Source organism: Falco punctatus, assembly GCF_963210335.1.
Source record: "Falco punctatus genome assembly, chromosome: 16".
NCBI lineage: Eukaryota > Metazoa > Chordata > Aves > Falconiformes > Falconidae > Falco > Falco punctatus.
The window spans coordinates 3,068,986-3,093,955 of record NC_137596.1 but is presented as its reverse complement, the minus strand read 5'-3'; the positions used below and the strand labels follow the sequence as shown (position 1 = coordinate 3,093,955).

General features: G+C 47.6%; 1 long non-coding RNA gene across 5 annotated transcripts; it reads left to right on the top strand.

Moving 5' to 3' along the window:
- Positions 1-2,570: 2,570 nt before the first annotated feature.
- On the top strand, positions 2,571-24,752 carry LOC308054212. 5 transcript variants are annotated; one of them, XR_013924025.1, is made up of 4 exons: positions 2,571-8,226; positions 9,641-9,807; positions 10,625-11,575; positions 12,190-12,694. It is a non-coding gene; the product is annotated as an uncharacterized lncRNA (long non-coding RNA). The 5 variants fall into 5 exon arrangements; XR_013924026.1 differs by having other exon boundaries at positions 9,641-10,937; positions 11,265-11,575; XR_013924024.1 differs by lacking the exons at positions 10,625-11,575; positions 12,190-12,694 and adding an exon at positions 17,028-24,752.
- The last annotated feature ends 218 nt before the right edge of the window (positions 24,753-24,970 follow it).

Here is a 24,970-nt window from a genome sequence, read left to right as displayed (position 1 = left end):
AAAAAAAAATAAAAAAAACACACAGAAAAATAAAAAAGTGGGTCAAGATGGGCAAAGAAATAGTCTGCATTCCCTCCTCTGCACTGCAAGCATTTTTCACCTTCTTTTAACCCCCCAACTCTCCCAAAGTAATCATTTTTTCTTTACCAGAAATATACAGTTCCCTCCATTTAATTTAATTAGAGCTGCCTTTGACCGTGGCCTTCAGACCTGGAAGATGAGTGCCACATGCCGTGTGTTGCTCCTAACCCCAGCAGCTCCCCTGCCTCCTCAGGGACTCTGTGCAGGACAGACAGAAGATTAGTGCCTGAGAATGCCTCATCCAGCCTGAGTGTATGGAGATAAGAGATAAAAATACGTCTGCCTTGGGTATGTGCCTGCTTTCCTCTGCTGCCGGAGCTAATCATCTGATTTTTGCTGGACGGCAGTCTGTCAGCGCCACCTCTTGGTCCATGGCCCGCTGGCTGTGCTCATCCCACTGCCACGGGCACCTCCATCCCACCACCATGGGCATCTCCATCCCATCACCACGGGCATCTCCACTCCACCACCACGGGCATCTCCATCCCACCACCATGGGCATCTCCATCCCGCCACCATGGACATCTCCATCCCACCGCCACGGGCATCTCCATCCCAGCACCATGGGCATCTCCATCCCAGCACCATGGGCATCTCCATCTCACCACCATGGGCGTCTCCATCCCACTGCCACGGGCATCTCCATCTCACCACCATGGGCATCTCCATCCCACTGCCACGGGCATCTCCATCCCAGCACCATGGGCATCTCCATCCCACCGCCATGGGCATCTCCATCCCACCGCCACGGGCATCTCCATCCCAGCACCATGGGCATCCCAATCCTGCCGCGGCAGGCATCCCTGTGCCACTGCCATGAGCATCCCACCACCGCACAGATGCTTCCCACCTCCCTCCTCAGTGTGGTTTCCCCAGAGGGTTCAGGCTGAGGGTATGATAATATACCTGAGGTCTGCAAAGCATTAACGTGAGGATATTGTCAGATATATGAGCTCATCAGGGAAGCAGGCCAGACACATTTGTTACCGGGAGAGAAACTACTTCTTGCCCTGACCCACTTCCAACTTGCTTTGTCTTTATTGTTATCTATCAGCACCTTCCTTACTCATTTGGAATAGCTGGTTAATTCCTGTCCTTGACCACCTTCTCCCCTGAATCCCCTGCAGCTGCTGTAGGACCTGGTATATCACAGAGAAAGGGGAATTTTTTGTCAAAAGAGCCTGTTCTCTTTTGATTCCACAACATTAAAAAATAACAGGTATTTCCAGGCAAATCAGTTTGCCTTGCCAACAGTGGAAATTTTGGCAAAACCTGAAGATCTCTCTGGTTTTTCTTGTTCCTTTGAAGGAAAATACCTTGTGAAAATCAAGGCCAGGATGCAGGAGGAAACCAGGAAGGAATCAGTGCAACCTGGCATCACTGGTGCATGGTCAGAGCTATTTTCCTGGGAGGACTAAGTAAAGCAGTTTTGGTGCAGAGACCTCGGAAGACACCTGAGTTTGATCTGTTGCTGACATCTAATCCCTCAGCTTGTGAAACTTCTCCTACCCACCTATGAGTTGTTCCCAGTGGATGCCCTGGTGACTCCCCATAGACTTTGGGAAAGGAGGAAAAGCTCAGATCCCCCCAAAATGCTTGAAAAGTAAAGGAGATGCTTGCAGTCTTGGACTGCAGCGGTGACCAGAGATGGAAGAAGGCTGCAGACCAATTTGAGTGATGGTTTCATGCCTGTGAATCTATGGAGAAAATAACAAGAAAGCAAAAATATGGAAAAACTTGGCAAGTTCTGTTGAAACACAGAAACTTCTCAATTTACCCCCAAGTGTATTATCTCCTTGAGCAGAGTAAGAATCCTCCCCAGGTCTGCTGGCCATAAGTAATGGGAAGAAGTACCATTTCCATCCATGAAATCAAGGAAATGCAGTCAGACAGCAACAGACACCAGCAAGGGCTCAGGGATATAAAAATATCGTGAAGATGGCTTTGGGAATGGATTCATTGCTCGGATTTTAAGTCACCCCTGTCTTTTTTGAGATTTCATTTCTTTACATTTTTTTCTTTCCTTTGTTCTTCCTTTCTGCATTTTTCTTTTCTAATTTTAACGGGGGCACAGCACAACGAAGTGGGGAAAGGGACAAAGGCAAAAAACCGAGTGGAGGTGCAGAGGTGAATTTTCTAATGAATTTGGCTAATGAGAAAGATGCCTTAGAGAAGATTGCTCGATGGCAATTTAAAGGCTCTTTCAAAAGCCAGTTAAAGCATTTTCCAACTCCCTCACCCGTGACTTTTAAATGCTTTTTTGAAGTCTGATTGCTTGAGTTTGGCTTTCGAGGCAAGAAAATAGACTAAAACCAGAGAGAGCCTCTGGAAAGCCAGGCTGTGCTCACCGATGCAACGTGCCTTTTGGCGTCGTTTCCTCCAGCAGCTCATCCCCCACCTGGGGCCTTGACAAAAGAACTAAATAAATAAAGTTTGCAGAAAACAATAAAGAACAAAGCAGACACCCCCCCCCCCCCCCCCCTCCTCTGGCTTCATAACCATCTCTTCCCTTCCTTGGTGGGACCCAAAGGATGGGTTTTTCCCAGTTCAGCAGAACTGGAGGTGTCAGCAGGTCCTGGAGGATGCACAAGGAGGGGAAGAAGAATGCAGCCAGGTTGTGCCTCTTCAGCTTCTCTAAGCTGCCACTAAATTAGCTTTCAGTCAGACTTGGGGACCTCACAGAGCATGCGGAGGGATGTGGTTAAAAGGTTTTCCCTGCGTGCATTTGGAATTAGCAGCTGAGCCTTCGGTGGTTTCACCTCCGCAGGGGAGGCTGTGACTCCACCAGTTTGTGCAAAGTCTCAGCTGCAACGTGTCCTGCTTATAAAAGTTATGAAACTCTCAAAAACGGGACTCTTGATGATTCAAATCCCCCAAATACCTGCTGAGTTGGGGTTTTGAGGACTTATGCTTTAGTCTTTGGGCTAGGAGGGCTGGGAAATGAGCCATAAAACACACCCACGTGCGTGCACACCATGAATTCATTAAGTGATATATATATCTCTCTCACGTCCGTGCATGTAATTCCTGTTTCCTGGGGCTGAAACTGCACCTGAAGAGAGATGCTACTTACCACCATCCACAAAATGACCTCTTTGCACACCTGAGAAAACAAGAAGGAAAATGAGATTCACAGAGGGATGCAGGAGTCACCTGCCTGCAGCCTGTGCTGGCACAGCTGTGAAGCAAGGGTAGCTCCAAGACCATCACAGATGCCTCCTGAGATCCCAAACGGGTCCGCTGGTGCCTAAAATCCACCTGTGCGGTCAAAATCCTGCTTGTACTGCCTTGTTGCCCTGAGCAACCTTGCACAGCACCCTGAGCATCCTGAGCATCCCTGTGGGCTGTGCTAATGCCCCGTCTCTGTGCTGTCCAGGTGGCTTCTAGGTTTCAAAGGGAGGTTATGGCTTTACAGGACCATCTATGTATTTGCTTTAACGTGCTCCTGACCTCAGGATAGGAATCAGCACGCTCTGATATAGAAAGAATTACACTTTTTCTGGGATTTTAAGTCTTTTTTTTTTAAAAAAAATAAAAATAAAAGCTTGCCAACATGATTTTCTGGCAGATAGGGAACTCGTGTGCAAAGCACGTGTTTGTTGCTGAAGTATTTTTGGCAAATCAGGGTGGATTTGAAAGCCCGTGCAGTCTTTCATTCTTTCCTCTTGGAAAGAGAAACAGGTCCAAACCCAAGCAATTGAGCAGATGCCTTTAGTAGTTATGACAGTTAATGTTTTTGACAGGGCAAAGCCATCTGGGTTAAAGAATACAGAAAACCTGCAGACAGAAAGGAAGGGAAAAGAGAGACCCAGGCTTGTCTAACGCAATACCTGAGGTCAGTGGTGGGATCCTGCAGGGCTGAAGCGCTCTGAGCCAGCTCCTAGGAGACATTAAAATTCAACATGAAACACATGAGATGATCAACAAGGTGCAGAAGGCTAGGGAGTAGAGGGATAATCCCACAAGGAATAAAGCAACGCCCAAAAGCAAAAAGCAAGGGTTCATTTCAGGATGTTCCTAAATCAGTACGTTGTTTTTTGCATTACCGAACATGCACGATTTTGCAAGCTAGGACCTGGGAATATTATGCTTTTTGTTGATTTTGTATTATTCCATCCTGGAGCCCTAGGTCTGAGCCCAGGACCTGTCTCTGGATGGCAGCTCATGGTTTGCTGAGCTGAGATACGGGGCGCTCTGCATTCCGTGACCTCAGCTGTGTAGTTTGTAACTGGGAGAACCCTCCTGAACATAGACCAGCAAAAAAATTCTAATTAATTGGAAGATAAATGAGCGTGCTGTTTGGAACCAGCTGGAGACGCAGTCCCTTGTGTTACAAAGTCAGCACTTTCTCCCAGACTTCTACTTCAAGCTATTTTTAATTTGCAATGGAACATATCATTGCTTTTATTTTTTACCAGTCACAATGACAATGTGTATGGATGGGGTCAGGTTCAAAAAGTGAGGGAAAGAGATTGTGGAAAGAGAAAAACAACCCAGAAGAGAGGAGGACCTCCAGGAACTGAACTCAGCACTGACCTGGAGCACGTAGCTAACCCTTTCTTTGCTTAATTTAGACTGAGCGTAGGTGTATTCCAAGGGAATATTTGGATCCTTAATTAAGAATGATGATGTAAAAGGAAGTGCAGGCATAGTGAAAATGGATCAGAAAAGAATTAATTGACTAATAGGGGTGTTCAGAGCACAGACTTTGAGCTATTTCTGTTCCTCCTTGGGCTGGAGGGAAGCCAGGGTGTTTCTAAGGGGCTGTGCGTGGGGCAGGGAGCTGACACGGTACCCCATGCATCCCCAGCACCGAAGCCACCGGGCTGGTCCCGTTCCCAGGTCGTTTTTCCATGTGGATTCAGTTCAGCCTCTAGTTCTCAGACCCTCCAGCGAGCGCTGGTAGGATAAAAAGTTAACTTCCCATAGAAAATCATGACTTGGTCCTCAAAAAGGGTGGAAAGCCCAGGCCTGAGAGGATGAGCAGCTGCAAACTGGGGTGCATCAGTGGGGTGCTGGGAGAACCAAGCAGGAATAAATACCGGAGAATCACTGCTCCTAAACGATCCTTTATTTGTTGGCTGCTCATTGCAACTGCTGACCTCAGAGTGCTAATAATCCTGAAGGGCTCTGGAGGCTTTTTAGCATGTGCAGTTTAATGTAATAAGCTTTGGCATCTAAAATGTTTTTTCCCCTTTTGGCTTCTCCTTTGGGCTCGAAAACAACGGGGTCAGATCAGTCTTCGAGCAAAGGGATGAAGACAACCCTCTCTTTAATGCGCAAAATTATATCATCGGTGGCCAGAGGTCACATCCTGCTGTCTTTTTAAAGATAACACCAGCCCCCTCTCTATTTCCCCGGTCCCTTATAAACCTGGCTCGACCCATACCCCGTAGCAGCAAGACTACACAGCACAACATCTTGGATTAGTTATGAGCTTTTCAGATGAGCTCCAACTCATATTTCATATCATCCCCCCCCCCCCAGCCGTAAGATCTGAGTTTGTCACATTTACTGGAGACGAAAGTACAAACATGTTTTATTCATTATCTGTCCTCTTCTCCGCAACAAGCACCTGCAAAACATTTCGGCCCTAGACCAGATCAACAAGGCTTCATTAGGCATGACACTTTCTCCCTGGCTTGGATGATGAAGCTACATTTTATCCCTGCACTTCCCGGCTGTAAAATTGCCTGGAGATCATCACCTTGGAAGAAAGCAGAACTCCCCAGACCTCGCAAGTGAGGTGGGGAAAAAGGGATCGAGGTCATTACGCAGCCCGGACTGTTGGGAGCCGAGGGCACGGAGTTATTTTAGCCTTGTAGCATCCAGGAGAAAGCACAGTCCTGCTTTATCAGCGGGGGAACGGGGGAGCAGAGCTTTTGCACAGCCTCATACAGGGGGCTTGCGGGCTATTGGGAGCAGACAGCCTCTGTTATTATCTTTATTTTAACCAGTAGCTGATACAGGAGCAGAGAGGTTCAAAGCTCCTTGCCCGCTGCAGCCCCAGCCTTTCCTTCTTGCTGGCTCTGCTTTCCTGGCCGATGAATATTTATTGGATGCAAAACAGAAAAGCTTCACCAGGAGAGGCAGAGAAGTTGTTTTCCCTGCAAAATTCAGCAGCTTGGGGTGAGCTTTGGAAATAAGGGAGGAAGAAGTCCCAACTCTGAATCAGGCATAGCTGAGGTTTTGAGCGCTGCTTGTCAAGCTTAAATAATTAAGAGAAGTATTTGGAATGATCTCCAGTCTTGAGCAGAGTGTGTGCCTTGGACCACAAGCATCACACCTCTACCTTTCAGCTGCTTTTTCCCCACCGAGTAGCTCGCTAGACCCCACATCTGCCCTGCCAGCCCTCCCTGGGGACTGAATTGCTGCCAGCAACTCGGTTCCCAAATACTCCCAAGTGATGGGGTTTTATTCTTTACATGAATCACATCTAACGCTGCGTTGCTCTTGGCTTGGCTGCCCCACGCATCTGTGCCCCAGGAGTCTTTGTCGCATTGCTTTCCTCTTAATTATCTTCATAAACGTACTTTTTTTTTTTTCTCCTCACCTTCTCTCTTTCATTTCCAAAGTCTTCAATCACTTGTTTTCCTTCCACCTCTTCTTGAGTTTTCTGACATGTGCAATAAAAATGCCAGTAAAATATTCATGAAGAAACCCTGATCTAGGATCACTGAGATCCCGCCGATGAAGTGCCTATTGCTAGGTAATTAAAAGATGCCACCAATAAAACAATATATTGTGACGAGCTAATGGCCTGCCACCGAGAGGGCCCAGGGAGATGCAAAATCCGATTTCCAAAGGTCTTTATGTTTAACATTACAACAGCTACTGGGTAAAGTGATCAAACAAAACAGCGGGTAGAGACATCCCCGTGCCACGTTGGTTGACGGCAAAGCAGCGACATGCATTTATTCAGTGCTAATACAGAAGTGAGCTCTGAAAGATCAGCATTTCACTTCTTTGGGGTAAAAGCATGAAATAGTCCCAAGAACTGCGATACTTCATAGCCAAAGGCCTTTAGCTAGGCAATGGGGCACAGCGGGGATGCCAGGGCCAGGCTGCTCTGATGCCTTCAGCATCTGCAGCATCCTCCTCTCAAGGGCTTTCACAGCTTTTTGATGGAGGGCTTTTTCTTTCTCCATTTTCAGCCCTCTGCCTGGTGATGTTTTCAAGCAGTTCCTGATCCTGGCAGTGGAGGAAGTATGGATTAAAGGGGAGAAAACTGTCGAATAATCTCTTTGAAGCACACCTCAATATTTGTCACATCAATTATTCAGCATCCGGGAGCAACCAGCTCTGGACAGAAGACGCTGCCGACACAAAATACCCTTTTCTGTGGAGTTTCAGAGCAGGAAAGGGTCATTCTAGGGGAAAAAATCCTAACACACTACTTTGGCACTGTCTGAAAGTGCCTTTATATTTTTCCTAAGGCTGCCAGGAACAATTATGGGTCAGATCCTGGCTGAGGATGGGGAGCAGAGGTTTAGCCATGCTCAGGCAGAGAGGGAGGATGGATGGGGTAGCCAAAAGCCATGCCCCTCTGCCTGGGGCAACTGTCACCCCGATTTCCAAATATGATGGGCAGAGAAGGACCGCAGGAGGAGCTGGACCCATCCCTTCTCGCCGTGCCCTTGAACCTGTGTAGCATCACGCACGTTTTACTGGAAAGAGGTGAATTTTCAATCCGACGAGGAGGGGAAGCAGCCTTTCATCCCTTCGCCTGCCTTCCTCATTACCAACCTGTCTGCGCACAACCGGCTTTTTCATTGTGCGGCTCCGAATGGTGTTTTGCCAGGTTAAATATCAGCCCAGCAGCCAGACCTCTGATTAGATGTGTCCCTGGGGGCACAGCTGAATTTTGCTTTTAACCCCTCGTTACTCCCTGCCCTTCCCTCAGCATCCCCTGGCGAGGCCTCCCTACCCTTTCCTGTTATTGTCCTGCTTGCCTCTGATAAGATTAAATACGTGCCCTTCAAAAAAAAAAGGCTTTTTTTTCCCCCTCCATGTACCTTATTGTTCTTCAAAGAGATGGGGAAGACAAGATCCCGCTCCTAACTCCCGCTAAGAAAAGCCCGTGATCTATGAGGCTGAATAAATAACCCCGAGTCCCTGTGGTGTGTGAGAGCAGCATTCACCTCGGTAATTGAAATGCGTTAACAGAGAGACCTTGGGTTTTGCTTTTTTAATTCAGTGCCAGGGTTGTGTAGGATCTTTTTTTATCTATTTTTTCTTTCTTTTTTTCTTTTTCTTTTTCTTTTCTTTTTTCTCTTTTCTTTCAGTTTTTCTCCTTTTCTCTTTTTTCCCCCATTTTTCCTTTCTATTTTTTCTTTCATATTTTTTTTTCTATTTCTTTTCCCTTTCTTTTTTTTTCCCCCCCTTTTGTGGTTTTTTTGGTTTTTTTTTTCCCCTATGAAAAGTGAAACGACACTCCGCGGGCCGCCTGCAAACTGTTTGCCCTGCAAAGCCCTTTGATTCAGACGATGCCGAAGGTTTATGATGACTCGGGGAGGGTGGGGGGTGGGGGTGGTACTTATATATGTGTTATGCTTTTTGCTCAAAGCTGTTTCTGGAATATACGTACCTACAGCAAAAATACGGAGGTGCTTTGCATTTTCACTAAAACATCCCTGACAGGGCTGGCTGGCAGAGGCGTGGGGGGGATGGGGGGGGAAGAAAACCCTCAAATGAGCCCCAGGTGACCCAGAGGGATGAGAAATCACTTTGGTTTAATATAAGGTTGATGGTGAAACAGGGTGTTGTTTGCCAGGGCTTTGAGACCTTTGTAGGGAGAGGGACCTCCTGGGCGGAGGTACGAGTTTATTTATAGGGCTGTTTCCTACTGGCTTGCGTTGAGCTGATGGCATGGCTGTGCCTAGTAAAGTAAGCACATTTAGATGCATAGATAACTCTATATATTTTAAAAAAGAAGGTTTTCACCCTAAAAAGAGGAGACAAGGGCAGGCTGGGGTCTGGCAAATGTTATTTTCCAGGTTCTGCAGTGGGAAAGCTCAGAGCTCCACGCCTTGGCTAGCGCTGGCTCCCGTGTGTCCTGCTGCAATCCTGGGAGCTGGATCTCCCCCCCAAGAGGTGGTATAAAGCAACCCCCAGATTTAATACTGGCACATCGCAGGACCCTCCACATCCACTTGACGAGTGTTTCTTCCCTTTGCAATACCTTCCATACAGACAGGGAGTGGTGCTGGAAACTTTTCGTTCCCAAAGCCCGGAGTTGGGGTGTGGAGTGGAAAAATGTCCCGATGCCAAGGGTTTGGCATGGCAAGAGAGGGATCTGATCCTGGTGTCAATTTGCACCGTCACCAGCAGAAGGGCTGAGCATCATCGGGTGGCCTTGAGGAAAGGGGTCAGGGTCTGGCCCCCAGATCGCTCCCCCAGAGTGCCTGGTCTCCCCATGGATGGCAGTGGGAGCAGTTTCCTTTTTATCTTGGACAAATTAAATTAGGGTGGAATAATAATCCTCCGTGAAGTTCTCATTGAGCTGATGAGCTCAAAATCTTCTTTTCTTTCCTTTTTTTTGCCTCGCCATCAACTCCAGCAGTTCAAGGGACAGCAAAGCTGCTTTGGCCTCATCCTGCCTCCCCACTTGGGCAGCATCCAAAATTTCTCAGCAGAGGCTTGACCGCTGTTGCAGCCCTCGATGGGTCCTGCCGGTCTCTTCAGGGGGCTTGGAGCATCCCCACCTCTTTCACCCTCGGATGGCAGGTAATAATTCATCGCCAAATGATGCCTTGCAGAATAAATCTGAATGCATCCCCCTCCAAAGAGGCAACCCAGCACTCCAGGCGCTAAACCAGATTGGAAATTACAATTGCTGCCCCATAGGAAAGCCCAGCATTTACTGCAGCCCTGCACTGGGGAAGGAAAAAAAGACCAAAATGAGCAAAGCTGCGTTTTGTGGAGCAAAATACCATTTTTTGCTTTAAAATCACCAAACTCTTTCAAATCACGTTAATATTTTTGGCTGCTCTTGCCATGCGTAGTGTCCTATAAGCAGAAGTGCCGTATGGAAAGCATCTGCCCGGAGGCATTGCATCCACTACTCTCCAAATCTTCCTTTCCCCCTTTCCCGAAACTGGAAAACTTTTGCTTTTTCCAATACCTGCCCAAATCACCGTGAATTTTACAAGAAGGGAAATTTCCTTTCTCATAAGACAAAGGGTACAACCTCCTCCTGTTGCCACCGTATTAAAAGATCCCCGTTCCCTAATTAACCCATCTCCCCCCCAGCCTGTAGGTAAAAAACCAACATCCAATACTCCCCAGAGCGTGTCCATGGCTTGACAGCCTTCAATAGGTTAATTTTTCAAAGTGGTAAGCTGATATTTCTGTATAAAATGCACATCTGCAGGGTAAATGCTATTAAGTGTCGGTGAATTATGGTCCCAGAGTACAGATCACTTGAGCCTTAATGCTACAACCACCTTAATGTTTTTTTGAATGAAGTTGCTGCTAATTGCTTCCATATGATTTCTTTTTCTTTCTTTTTTTTTTTTTCTTCTTCTTTTTCAATATCCCTCAGTTTTTTGCTGTACCATGTATGATGCTACAAATAACAAGCAGGGAAATTACACTTTATTTAAGCCAGGATTATTGCCCGCTCATGGGTGGGATTTTGCCTGGGGTGCTTGGCATGGAGTTATCCTTACAAGTTAAGGGCTTGCCCTTAGCCCTAAGCCAAAGGAGAGTGAAATATGGAAAATTCAAGGTTTTTTCCCCACAGATCAAGGGATTGAAGTCCCACCTTGACACCCAGCAGTGCTCCTTAGGAGAAGCCTGTCTTTAGCCTCTTCTGGGGCCTTCTAGCTCAGTTTTTCTCAATGCAGGACTCAAAGGTGAGTTTTTTTCCCGCAAGGTAACGCCGTGCTCTCCATCTGCATCTGCAGCCCCATCTGGGTTGTTGCTTCCTCCAAGTGTATCACATCTAGCCAAGGCTACTAGAACCAGGAGCAAACCCTCCTCCATGAGCAAATGGGAGTAAAAATAAGGCTTTAGGGAGCAAAGCTTGTGGAGCTGGTGTAGGAAAGGGGGATACAGAACCTTGGGGGGGATGGTGGTGGTGGAGCAGTTTCTGGTCCACAGAGATGTCTGCAACCCTGCTATGATGGCCGTATGGACGATGGCAGGAGCAGGGTGCTGAGCACCGGTATTTCCCCTCTCAGCATCTGGATCCAACCGCTTGCTGCATCAGATCTGAGTGAAAACCCTGGGAAGTCACACCCGGACATCTCAGCCTGCACCTTGGCAGCCCTAAAACCATCACTGATGGCTGAACATCAACACAACTCCTATCAAAGAGATACTCCTGCACCCAGGGTTTCATACGTCTAGCGATGCACATCTCAGGAAAGCCTTGATTCTAACTTTCTGCCTCTTAAAACAGTAGAAAATTAGCCAAACATCCCCAAAAGTCTTCCTGAATGGCTTTTTCATTCCTGGGGGGAGCAGGAGAGAGGAGTGATGCTGGTCAGAGGTAAGCTCTTCACTGGGAGGTGCTCTTGGGAAACTCACGCTCTGCCCACTTAGAGCCAGTTGTAACATGGGGGTATCACCTTGGAAAAAAAAAAAAAAAAGAAAGAAAAAAAAAAGACTTTTTAGGAAAACCGTGGCTTGTTAAGCTTTCTGGAGCTGGAGAGGTCTTGGTTCAAACACCCTGCACAGCTCCAGCGGGAAGGCAGGAGGGCAACGCGATGTAAAGCAGAGCTTTGAAATAAAGCAGAAGGTGCTGGGTGATGGGACCACTGATTTACAGCCTGTATTTTTTACAGCCAGGTCTCGGGGGTTTACAGTAGAGCCCCAAAGCAGCCAAATTAATTAGTATAATGAAAAACCCAAGGGCTGCTGGAGGTTGTTGCTATGCATCACCCCTTAATTAAAGCCTAAATCCCTTATTCTGATCATGCATAGGTGCACCTCCGCTGTCTGTAATATGATTAACCTCAATACCAGTGTAAGAGAGAACAAGATATGGCCCAAAGGAGGTGGATAAGGAGATTTTTAGCTCTTGCTGGAGTTCAATTCAGGTCAAGCTGTCAGCAGGGACTGTGCTGGGTCTAATATTGCCCCCCCCCCCCCCCCCCCCCCAAGCAGATCCAGAAGAGGTAAAAGCATTTGGCTCCTGGGCACAGAGGAGATGCAGCGGGATGTCGGGGTCACGAAGCATCTGCACTGCCATGGAGACTGGCAAGAAGCCTGGATATAACTGCAAAAGGGGGAGATTGATCCCAAACCAGACAAAATCCAGATAAAAAATCTTCCCGAGCACTACAGCAGTGTTGAAGCGCCTTCCCCTGGGTGGGAGGCTAATTGCTCATCCCATGGAAATGCTGCCTTTGGGGCTTTTTTTTTTTGCGATCGAGAACATCAGAGGAATGGGAACTGCAAAAGGCATTTGTGAACTGAAGCCAGGGAATTTCTCATGGCTTAATATAAAACAAACTCTTTCATTCATGAAACGTGTATTTCTGCCAGGACTAGTTTTACATCCACCTGTGCTTGTGTCACTTCGAGTTGTAATTCTCTCCCAAATACTGACTCAGCCTGAATGTTTATGTATATTATATATGCCTGAGAATATATACGCATGTGACAGCACTTGTATATATTTGTGTCTTAATAGCTATGCAAAATATTCAAATTTAAAGGGAGGAAAAGCACACCTGAAGAGTTAAAGCTTTACTATATAGGGAACTTAGTTTGAATTAAGGGAAGGAGCTAGTTGAAAGCAGAATTGCTCTCCCCAGGGAACTCCCTGCACTGATGTTCCCCATCTGAACTGGGAGCACTGGACTCGCACCGTGAGAGGACCAGGACTGGTGGCAATGCCGAGCTCCTCGCCGCTGCCTCGGTGGAGGCTGATGAGAGCTGCCTTTGGTTTACATCAGGCTTATTTGCTGGACTTAGCATGGCCACATAGAAGGCTGCACTGCATGGATTTGACTTCAGCAATTAACCAGAAGGAAATTTACCCCAACTAGCAAACCTTAGAAGAGAGGGAATTCGTTAAACAACTCTTTTGCAAGCACAGGGCTGATTTTGCAAGTCAAAGAAGATTTTATTTTTTAATTGTATTTTCTTTAGTGGTTTTGCCAGGTAAAAAAGTCCGTGTATGTCATTTCCGAGCTCCAGCAGCTGAATGCAACAGAGACAGGCGCTCAGCTTCCCCAGATATTGCTTCTTGTCCTTTAATTCAGGAGATTTGTGGACTCACATGTGATATGACAACTTTGAAAGCAGGGAATGGGGAACTTGAGGCTGATGCTGAGCATTGCTCACCACTGGGGTTTCGCAAAGAAAGGCAGAACCCTCTGCTTTCAAAGCAGAGAACAGAAAGTGCTACATTAGGGACTTTTTTTGGCTTTCTTCTAGTCTTTCACGTGGTTTTCAGATCCCTTTTTGAGGAAGGCATGGCACAGGTGAAAGGCTTTCCAGCTGTTCAGGGCCAGCTGGCTGCAAGACCTGAACTTTCATTTCCCAGTGCAAACCAGCAGCATTCCCCTTCCTGGGGCTAGTTACTGGCCTGCTCACCTACTTCATCCCAAACCATGTACCAGTGGAGCTGTTTCATCCCAAACCATGTACCAGGAGCTGCTTCATCCCAAGCCATGTACCAGGAGCTGCTTCATCCCAAACCATGTGCCAGGAGCTGGAGCTGCATCCATGCCCTCTTCTCTTGCTTCTGTAACATCCTGCCTATTCCCAGCCAGCTCTGCCTGAATTCCCATAGTGCATGAATAAAGCAAACCCCTCCATCATCATCCTTGCAGAGCAAGGCAGGGCAGCTGAGGGACTGAGGACACCGGCACTGATGTACCTCCAGGAATTTTCCTTGGCTCAGGAGATGACACGTGTGACAGCCAGCTGAAGGGCTGGAGCATCACGGCTACCTCCTCCTCTGCAGCAGCAGCAGCAGTTTCCCCAAACCAGGAGCCACTGGCAGTCCAGTGCCTTGGAGAGGCTGATGGCAACCAGAGGGCCCAAAAGCAACAACATGTTCTTGACTGATGGGGTTGGACCTACCTGCAACTGGATGGTTCCTTGGGTGGGTTTGTGTGGCTTTCAGAGGGAGCAGGATGCCACCCTTCCCTCTTGGCTGCTCCACTGTCTGCTGGTTTGTGCTTACAGACCCACTCCAAGAATAAGCCCAACCAGAGACTGCAGAAAACTTATTTAATTTTCCTTTACTTCACTTTTTTTTTTTGCATTTCTTCTTCAGATCAATTTTCTTGGCCGTCTCTAAAGCCTGATGCTGGTGGTGGCTTCCTCGGAGGCTGCTTTGCCAGCAGGGAGCAGAGGGAGTCTGCAACTGGCAGGCAGGCATTACCTTGCTGCCTCCAAACATCCCAGCTATCAGAAGATAAATCACAATTCCTGGCAGCAAATGATAGAAACTGAAATGTTGTCCTCTTCAGGAAGCCCTCACTGCCTGTTTTCAGGGATTCGTGGACCATGCTGTGGGGAAAGGAGGGTGAAACTGAGGCTTAGCACCAGGACTGCCATTAAATCTTGTCCTCAGTGGGCTGACCTTGGTGGAGGGGCTGTTTTCCACCACCCTTTCTTTTGAGAAGCACTGTAGGGGGGATAAATATCAGGGTGCTTGACAGAAGGTCGAGGCAGGTCACCCTCTGGGACCTTTAGGGATGTGTTTCCCCAGGCAGCTCCAGCTGGAGCTGAGCCAAAGGCAACAGCAGGACCCATCCCATCCACAGCACGATATTTCCCCAAGCTCAGGCGATTTTGGAGCACACACATGGCTCATTTGAGCCTGAGATCACACCAGTGGAATTCTGTATTTGGGGTCCAAAAAAAAGCCATGGTGCTGGGCTCTCGCACTTGGTTACTGATGTTTCTCCTCTGGATTATGAACCTCAGCTTTGGGGTCATCGCTCTGCTCTTTCAGCCTGATGTTAGAGGGAATCCCTTTGCAAACACCTTAAAATTCCATTTTCTCTCCAATCCTGGAGAGAAAAGTGGCTGAACATTCCTATGTTGATGTATTTTTGCATGGGGAAGGAAAAGAGGTTACGCAAAGTGTCATCCCGAAAGGAGCTGCAGACAGGACTGTGGCTGGGAGCACCAGGGCTGGGTTTCTCACAACGTAAAAGAACCCAAAACCTCTCTGCTGAAGCCAGCAGCAAAAAAGAGAGCTTCTTATATTTTCTTAACCCTTTTCCCCTCTGCTTTTTTCCTTGGGGAAAAAAAAAATAAAAAAAAAAAGAAAAGATGCATTAGGGCCCAGGGCAAGCCCAGAGCTCTCCAGCCCCAAAGCTCAGCCCTCTCCTAAGCAGCCCCAAACGGGATTTTTTTTATAATGGGTTTATAATGTTAGCTGTTATCCTTGCAGGCAATCTGCAGTGAGGTTTCAGTGTGCCTCTGCATGTGTTTATCACATTACTTGTAATTACCAAGCTTTAATTTCCAGGTGGGGAAACTGAGGCACTGAACTATTTCCAGGTCAATACAGAGGTCCGGCTGCCCCGCCGAGCAGCCAGTCTGATGGGGCTTGTTGTGTGTTGTTGATGAGGATGTGCATGAATTTAGGAATTTAATATTTAGGGATTATAACTCATTGGTAGCCTGGATGGCAAGTGCTTCTCTTTCCCCATCCCAGCTGCCCTGGGAAAGTCCATCGCAGGCTTCCCTGTGAGCATCCCGTGGGCTACACTACCCTCGGGCTTTGGAAATGCTCCCACGGGAGAAAACAATTCCCACCTGCTCCTGAGCACACTGGTAAGCCTCCGTTTTCAAATCCAGAAAGAAAATAAAAATCGCAAATCACGCCCTGGAGAATATCGATGCTGACCCATGTCACTTTGGGACAAAAAGGGCAAGATGAAAAACCCGCCTGTATTTGATGGGTTTGAAATGTGCCTGTTTATACAGGGATGCACACACGTAACGTGTGTGTTAGGGAAAGCCTTGGATGGTGTAAATCCTCCTGCAAGCATGCTCCTGCACTTCAGGGCTTGCCAAGAGGGGTGAGGGGATGGCTTAGATACACCTTTCAAGTCAGGGAACCCAGAAAATTAAGCTTTGCCCCAGGGAAATGAAAAAGAGCTAGAATCTATTTAAAAAAAAAAAAAAAAAAAAAAAAAAGGAAAAAACTTGGCCAAATCACTGCTCGGGATTAAAATATTATATTAAATCATTCGCTGAGTGTAGCTGTGTTGTGCAAGCTCTGAAAGGCATTTTTCAGCGTTGATGGCTTTCCCATGGCGATTTGTATAAATATTTTTTTCCCTTTGCAGTGTAGCGGTTGGGATGGCTGTGTTTGACTTCATCGGGGTTGTGTGGAGCTTGGCGGCGAGAGGTTTTAGGAACTTTTTAGCAGCTCATCCCGTTGCCCTGAATTCAGCTCACCCCCAAACCCCAGCACATTATTTTCAGGTGTGAAAAAAACCCACAACCCAGCAAAATGTTCATTTCAAGAGCCACAGGGGAGGGGGGAAAAAAAGCCTGAGGAGGAAAACAAGGGTTTGGCCATTGGGTTTTCTCCTGGCATCTCCTAGGAGAGAGGCATGGGATGGATGTTCTTCATCTGAAGGGCTGCACTGCCATCTCCAGGTCTGCCTGCAGAGCCCAAGAGACACGTCTGTAAGCTCAGACATCACCCCCGGTTAATTCTGCGGTGGCTCGGCAAAGACAAGCATCAAAATATTTGTGTCGAGCAGGTTTTTTTAACTAAAGCCCCTCTCATCTTCTTTCCCCTGTAAGAATTTAACACTGAAAAAAAAAATAAAAATCCAACCTGGGCATTTTGCTTCAGCAAATGCAACGTGTGAATGCTGGCAGTGACAGTGGGATGCAGTGATGCACCAGCAGACGGCTCCCATCCCTTTCTGCGTCCCCAAATCTTGGGGAAAATCAGCCATTCCCATAAGAATTGCAACTTTTTTATGATTTTCCTTTTTTTTTTGTGGGTGCAGGAAGTCCTGGTGTGATGTGCTCCTTCTCCTCTGGTATCACCACCTTCAAATAGGGATGTCCCGCCAGGGTCACACACATCTGCTCCACTCCAGGCAAGGCACTGCTGCTGCGAGAGGGTCTGGATGAGGCCCGAGAGCATCCATCGGTCCATCCACACACCGGGCAGGGCTGCAGCATCTCAGCATACCCATGAGATGGCACTGGAGCCGCAGTGTTGATGCCAGCCCTGGGCAGGTGCTCCAGCTTGGATTTGGTGGGCAGAGTTGTCTCATTTTGGGGAAAAAAATAAATTTGGAAAAAAAAAATAAATTAGCCACTTTAGGGGCTGGGTCCCCAGAATTTCTTACACTTGCATATCTGACACAGGGCTGGGATTTCTTGCTTTCGTGGGGACCCAAGTGAGGTGTGGAGCAGCTCATAAAGAGGGAACATGTTGGAAATCAAACCAGCTGAGACATGAGGCATGCAGCAAGTCAAAGCAAGCTGGGGAGCACTTTGCAAACTCTCTGTTTACCTCCAGCTCCTGCTTTTATACCCTGTCAGTGGTCGAGGAGCTGATGCAGGAGCTTCAAGGCTGAGCTTTCCTACGCTCTGCCAAGCTATAAACCCCCAAACTGTTCGAGAAAGGGGTTGAGCATGCAGGGAAGGTGCTGGTGGGGGGCATGGTGTGGCTTTGGGCTGTGCACAAATGCAAATCAGTGCATATATTAGTGCATAATTAGTGATTCATCCAGAGCAACTCACCAGGTCTCTCACTTTATAATCTCATCCTGTTGCAGTGCTTCTCTCTTCCTAGCAGGTGTCTAAGCATTTATTTCTGCCTGGTTATGCTCACAAACCTTCTGCAGGGCTTTTCCTGCTGTGGCGGCATGTTGAGACGCACCCATGGATGTCTCAAAAGGAAGCACATCCCTGGTGGCACCTCCAAAACCTCCTGAGCTGGACTGGTGTCTGCTGCTGGAGCAGCATCTGAAACGGTGTCACGACCCTACAGCTTTGTGGTGTGACCCATCCTGTCCCTTGGGGTGCGTTGATTGTATGATTCAGGCCCTGCTCAAAGGCATCTCCTTCTAGATTAAACAACGGGAGCGTCTCATCTGATGTTGGGTGAGCGCAGGTGGTGGTGGTGCTGACAGGCTCTGCCTGTGCTTTGAGGAGTAGTGATGGGCAGGTCAGGATGGACCCCTTGAAGAGTGGCTGTTTGCAAATCCGAGACCTGCAGTTTCTTAAACAAACCCCATAACCCTCACCAAAGATATCATTTCACTCCCTCCTGTCCTTCCAAACCACGCCAAAGGCCATGGCGAGGTGGTGTGAGTGTCCAAGCATCGTGGCGTGTTGCTTTTCACTGTGCTCCACAGATGCATTTGTGCTTCCCATATGCGCAGGGTGATTATTTCCCCCCAAAACACATCACAGGGCTTTCTGATAGAGATTTGGTACCCATGAGACAGCAGAAATAAATAACAAGTCCCATGATCCATCCCAACACATATTTTCACATTGCATCAGCTCCACATCTCCAAAAGGAAGATCATTGCTCATGGGTGATGGTGGACTCCAGCTGTTGAGGTCAAGAAGAGACTTTCCCAGATGTTTAGCAGCACTTGGCACATGGACCGACATGGAAAAGCCTCCATCCACCCCATCAGCACAAGCTTAAGGGATCCCTGCATCCTTACCATCTCCCTGCTCCGCATTTCTGCAGACACTCAGATACCCTTGCACTTGACCAGGAATGGGATTAAAACATCATTTTCCTACCAGGCCTAAACAAACAAATACCCGTCTCCCTGCTAAGATTGGCACCAAAGCACACACATTAATTTTAAAGCCACTGGTAAATACCAGCGGGGAAAACCTGGCAACCGAAAACCCACATCAGGAAATCACCTCCGGGGACAAACGGTACGAGATGCTGCCTGCGCGGAGCTTCGCTCGGCGTTCAATTGCTCCGAGGTTTACCACATGCTGCCAGAAACCCGCGGGAAAACTAATGTAATTCTGTGCAGGCAGCTCCTCTGTCCCCTTTTACATCTCAGGGCAAAGCAGGGAAATAAAGGCATTACCTGCAAGCAATACGCATAGATATTTCCCCCCCAAATCTTCCTTTCATCCCTCTGTTTGACTCCTTAAATTTTTCCAGGCTGCCTGTTCAGACTGGGGCAACGAGAGCACATCGGGGTTATAAATACACCTCACTTTTCACTGCTTCATAGTGTATTTATATACATCTATATATCCAGGATGCTCTGCAAATGGAAAAGCAGCAAGCTATACCTTGCAGATACTGATTTGTATTATTATTATTATTGTTTATCAAGCTCAGGGAAAACAATTAAAAGTTCTCCTAAAATAAATAAATAAATAAATAATCCTGCAAGAAATCAGAGCTCACGTTTAATCTGCAGTCTTCAAAAGTTTCTTGGAAAGCTTAATTAAATGGTAATTCATCTGTGCATTGGCTCTGTCTTGTAAAGCCTGATAATGCCGGAGTCTTAATTAAAAAAAACTAATGCAGCTTTTAGTTTTTATTCTGCTAGTTCAAGGGGAAAAATCACCAGCCAGCGCTGTCAATAGAGCTGAAAGATGCCTCAACATTGCATTGATTTTTTTTCCCTGTTTAAATTCCCGGTGTCAGTTCAGGTAATCATATTAAAAGTTATTCCAAATATATTTATTTATTTATTTGCTCTTATGGGCACAATAGAAGAGCATCAGAGGATTTTTAGCACCTGTAAATATCTCACCCCAAAGCTGTGACCCCAGGGCTGAGCATCCCCCTGGTGAAGGACATTTCTCCCTGCACCACCCAGATCATTTTTGTGCCCCCATCTGGAGTTTCCAAATCACCTTTAAAAACCACCTTAGGACAACGCTTGGCTCCTCTCCCTTCAAATGAGGGTGGGTATTTTTTTGGAAAATTGGAGAGTTTGCTTTATCGAACCCATTTTAGATGTCCCTGTTGTGTTGAAAGGTTGGGTTTTTTTTTTTCCACTGCCCTCCCATCAGCATCATTTGCCATCGCTCCTGTCATCCCCAAATCTTAGCAGTGCTGACAGAACCAGGGCACCACCCCAGAACTTCCCACCTCATTCCTCTCCAAAACCTCCAGCTTAGCCCTTTTTCTAAGCCATTTTTTTGGGGAATTTTACCTCTTTTTTCAGCAGTTTACAAGGCAGCCAGGAGTGAAAAGCCACCCAAAGTCAAAGCAGCTCTTTTCAGAGCATCTCCCAGGAGGTCACCTGGAGAAAACAGTCCTTGTGGGAATAGTTCTGCTGCCAAAAAATGCCAAAAAAGGGCTGATCTTGCTAAAAGATGTTACTTCTGCTCCAGCCCCTGAGGAAGATATGGAGAGTCTTAAGTGGATTTACCAGCTTTGGTGGGTTTAGGTAACATCGTGCTAACAACATCAGGGCTTTGGTGTCTTTAACCGCTTAAAGGGAAGAAAAATGTCAACAGGGAGAAAGTAAACCATCTCCCGGAGATATTTTCCTGTCTGTGAATACCCATTAGGATGCTGCAGTGCTGCTGGGCTATGGCTTTTTTTTGGGAAAAGCCTCATCCGAATGTTTTTCCTCTGCCCTTGTGACGCACTCTGACAGGGAATATGGAAAAGTTTCTCTGACTTTGCTGCTGGATTTGGTCTCCTTGCAGCTACAGACAGTGATATAAGGACCTCTTTAATGCTAATTAATGCAATGACACAATGAATTAATACTGTATTAAGCAAAGCTGTTAATTATACCCAAATAAAACAAAAGAAAGAAGGGAATCAAAGCAGGGAGAAGTGACAACTGGTACTTGGCTTCCCTCTCAGCATCCTTCCCAAACATGCTGTTCTGGCTCAGCCGAGGGGAAAATCTACCTCAGGAGCATCTTCCTGGCAGCCCGAGGGGTGCAGGTTTAATTTGGAAGGAGAAAGAGATCTTTCCCATCCTCTGAAGGAGCTCAAGGTGCTTGGCCAAGGATGAATGGCTTCGCCCTGATTGTATAGATAGGGAAAATGGAGGCAGCAGGGCTTTCCCAAGATTTGCCTTCTCCCGAGGAGGAGGTGGGATTCAGGCTCAGATCAGCACGCTCACCATTGGGAAATACGGCCACAAAGCCGTAACCCATAGTTTAAAGGCTTGGAATTCCCATCGCAAAAGCGAGCCCATCGAAGAAGGACATGAAAGCAGAGCCCATCCCTCCCCTGTGCCTCAGTTTCCCCATACGATGCAGCGCCATCACATTCCCCATGCCACCTCTTCAGCTTCCCAAAACACCGATTAAAGAAGCGTTAGAGAAGCGTCTGTGTCTGGCACCCTCCTGACATGAGCACGGTTGGTGATGTCTTTTCTAGAAGGCACGGAATTCCATTTAGAAAGGAGAAACACGTCTTTCTTTAACTCTGCTCCCCCCTTTATTTCCAGGCTTAATATTAATTCAGGAATAATTGGAAAATGGGGACATTAAAGGTGGATTCCCCACCCCCTTTTTTAAATTTTTGTTGTTGTTGTTGCTAAACTGAACTGGGGTAAAATATATGACTTCTTCAGGGTGTTTGGGATTTGATGGGGCTGGTGGCTACTGGGGTCTGTGGATGTGGGAGACAGTGGGGGACTTGCGTCTGTGCACAGCCTCATTGCTTTGCCCAGGCACACGTTACCCCAAAACTGGGCTGAGGGTGGGGGTATCACAACAGAGCCCATGATGCTGCATGCAGCGTCTCTCTCCAGTGTGGCATTTCACACTTTGCAGCTCTCCCTCTCCACAGATAAATCTCACCCAGGTGTTTTCACTCTTCCCACGGCCTGGGAAAAGAGCTGGGCGAGCGTTTTCCTCCCCGAAGGCAGGGCTGGCTGGCTGGCTGCACCACCAGCAGCCTTCAAACAGCTCCTTGCAAGGCAGAACGGGCAGCTGAGGGTGAGCAGGGCTGCAGCATCTTCTGCCAGGCTGGATGTGCCTGGCTCCTGCCTCCGCTCCCCAGACCTGCCCCCCAACGGGAGAGGAGCAAAGCAGAGGGGGAGCAGAAGCGCTCGTGGTCACTCTGAAGCATTCAGGCTTGCAAAAACCAGCAGAAATTTTGGGCTGTGGCTCTGTCCCGAACAATTTCCTTGCTTTGCCCGATGCCAAGAGGTGGCAAAGGATGCCCTGCGCTTTCAGTGCTGCTGCGTTGGTTGTTTTTTTTTTTAAGCACAACTGGGTTATAACCCTACCTAGATCTACCTAGAAGGTGCAGAGCAGCTCTGGGACTCATTCTGCCATCCTGCAACCCAAATTAACTTGTCCAGAGGGATTTTTTTAGGATTCCACTGATGGCATGGAGCAGATTTCTGCCCTTTCCATCTGCACCCTGGATCTTAGCAGGAGTCGGAGGAGCATCACCAGCCAAAACCAAATAAATAAGTAGGAATGGGCCAGTTTAATGCTGATGGTGGAGATGCTGTGGTTGGGCAAGGCAGCTGAGTTCAGCGAGCAGCAGCTTAACCCCTCCATCCCACCTAAAAACTCAGTAATAGGAGGGATGCAACAGGCTTGCAGGAGGTCAGCTCAATGCATAAGCTTCTCCAGGCTGCTTTTCCCTCCTCTCCTCTTCTTCCAAGCATCTATCACCAGAGATTGTAGCCCTTTAATAGTGTCTTTTCCCCCTCTATTTGCTGCAGGAACTGGGATGAGCCTCGCCCTCTCTTTTCAATGCCATTAAGTGCATCTCTTGCCGGCTTTTCTCGCACAAAGGGACACGGTGCTTTGGAGAAACCATCTCACTGGCTTATTTCTCTTCACTCATTTTTGTTTCCCTCTGCCCGCCTCTCGCCCTGTGAGGTCTGCTGATAAATGAAATTCTGCCATAGCAGCCGTCCCGCTTTCAGGGTGGAAGTCTGGGGTTTTTTTGGGTTGCTTCAAGCCTAAGTTGGAGGCTGCTGAGGTCAAGAGGATTTGGGTGCACAGCAGAAATGGGCTCTGGTCTCTCAGTTCAGATAAGCAGCTTTGGTGAGTCTTAGAGGAGGTAAAATGAAAGGGGCAGGAGCTCCTGGAGTTGCTATTATACAGGGGTTATCAAGGGGATGAAGGCACAATAATGCACCTAATTCTTGCTGGGTGTGGATAAGGGCATAAATAATACTCCTTTTGGTAAAAACATACAACACAGTTATATGTAATACATCAGCGAGGAGCTGGTCAGAGCAACCAGAGCCTCACACCGCCTGTCTGTATTCTTCTTCCTACAACTCCTCAGCATCCCCTGAAAAATGATTAGCCTTGAAAGGGTTAAAGAGCACACTTGCCAAATTGGAATTAAACTGTGCTAATACTGGCTAAGTGACTGTTCAGGGTAATAGCAGAAGAGAAAAATGATGTGGCACGTATTTATAAATAATAAAGTATAATTTATTAATAATCTGGAATTGAACAAAGAGTCTATGAAGCTTAATTAATTATTACTTGTAAAGTGCTTCTGAGATTATTGGATAAAAGCTGCTATCGAAGTAAAAGGTATTGCAAGAAAAACATATCAGCATCCTACAGGATCCATCCCACGTGGCAGGAGCCCCAGGACCTGGCAGGACAGACCCAGGTGATGCTTGTAACCCCAGTGACAAAGTTTTCTAAGGTAGAGCTAAAAGCATTTCTTTAGAGCATCACGTGCTGTCATTTGCATCAGTGCAAACCCTCTTTCAGCCCATCCCTCGAGCAGCGGAGGAGATGGACCCTCTCGGCAGGATGGTGTGGGGGCCAGGGCCCGATCCTGCCGGCAGCTGGTAGCAGGTGAGAGGATGGGTGTTTGTGTTCATGCTTCAGCATTAAAGCCAGTATGAAATTGCAGCTGTGACTAAAATGAGTCATTTTTTTCGGTGAAATGAGGCACAATTGAAAAATCAGCAGTTGCCAGCACCCCACCCTCCTGCTCCCTATTTTTAATTGCTCATTAAAAAGTGGGGGAGAAAACCTATTTGGATGCTTAAAGCCTGCAGAGACCTTTTTCTCTGAGAAACAACACCCCAGTGCTGGTCTCTCTATCTGGGGCTGAGTCCTGGTGAAAACCATCTCTGACAGCACAAAAATGTTGCCCTGCTCCAATTAGCTCATTCTGATGGCCTCAGTTTGCTTTCTACCCGGAAGAAAACGCAATCCCAGACAATTAAAACCACATTAAATCCAGTTCATCAAGCTTTGAATGAGTTCATCTCATTAAACACCCCTCGCAAAGAAGCTGGTGCATGACACCCAGCTGACCATCCCCTACCGTGGGAGCTTGTGGGGTCCTTCATCACCCACCTAGGGATTTTGGATGAGCCCTGGCACTCTGTATTATCCCAGGATGGAGAGGCAATGCCAAGGTGCCCCAGGGACACCTCATTTCCCTGCACCTATAGCTCCCATCACTGCAGCTTGCAGTCAGGTTGGACCAGTTTGGAAATGCTTTTGGAGTCTGATTTAAGCCAGTGGACTTTAAGCCCAGCCTAGTTGCTGGGGTGCTGGTAGTGCTGGCTGGGAGGTGGCTTATTAGGCCCTGCTTGAAAGAGCTGTGAGTTGTGGGGAAACTGAGCTGCAAGGCAAAAACGTATCCCAAAGTGAACCTGTGGATCACCTCTAGCAGGTGGTGGGCAAAGCAGAAATGAGAGGACCCACCAGATTAGGGGCTGGAAGCGGTTTCTGCTGCAAAAAGGGGTCAGGCATGAGCTGTCCGGTCTTGCCTCAAAAAACCAGTGCAGTGCACTCATGGCAGCGCCGCTCTCTGTTATTACCCCCAGCCCCAGCATTGCCAAATAGCTTCCAGCTACAGTGGACGGAGCTGCCTGCCTCATCTGCCCCACCAAAACCCTCAGCAGCATCTTCCAGGAGTTGACTTCTTCCCTCCCAAGCATCATCCCCCACCTCCAGGATGCCTGCCTACCTGTGCCTAATGATCCTGCCCACTGAGTCCGTGCTCACTCGCTAGCCTCCCTCCTGCTCT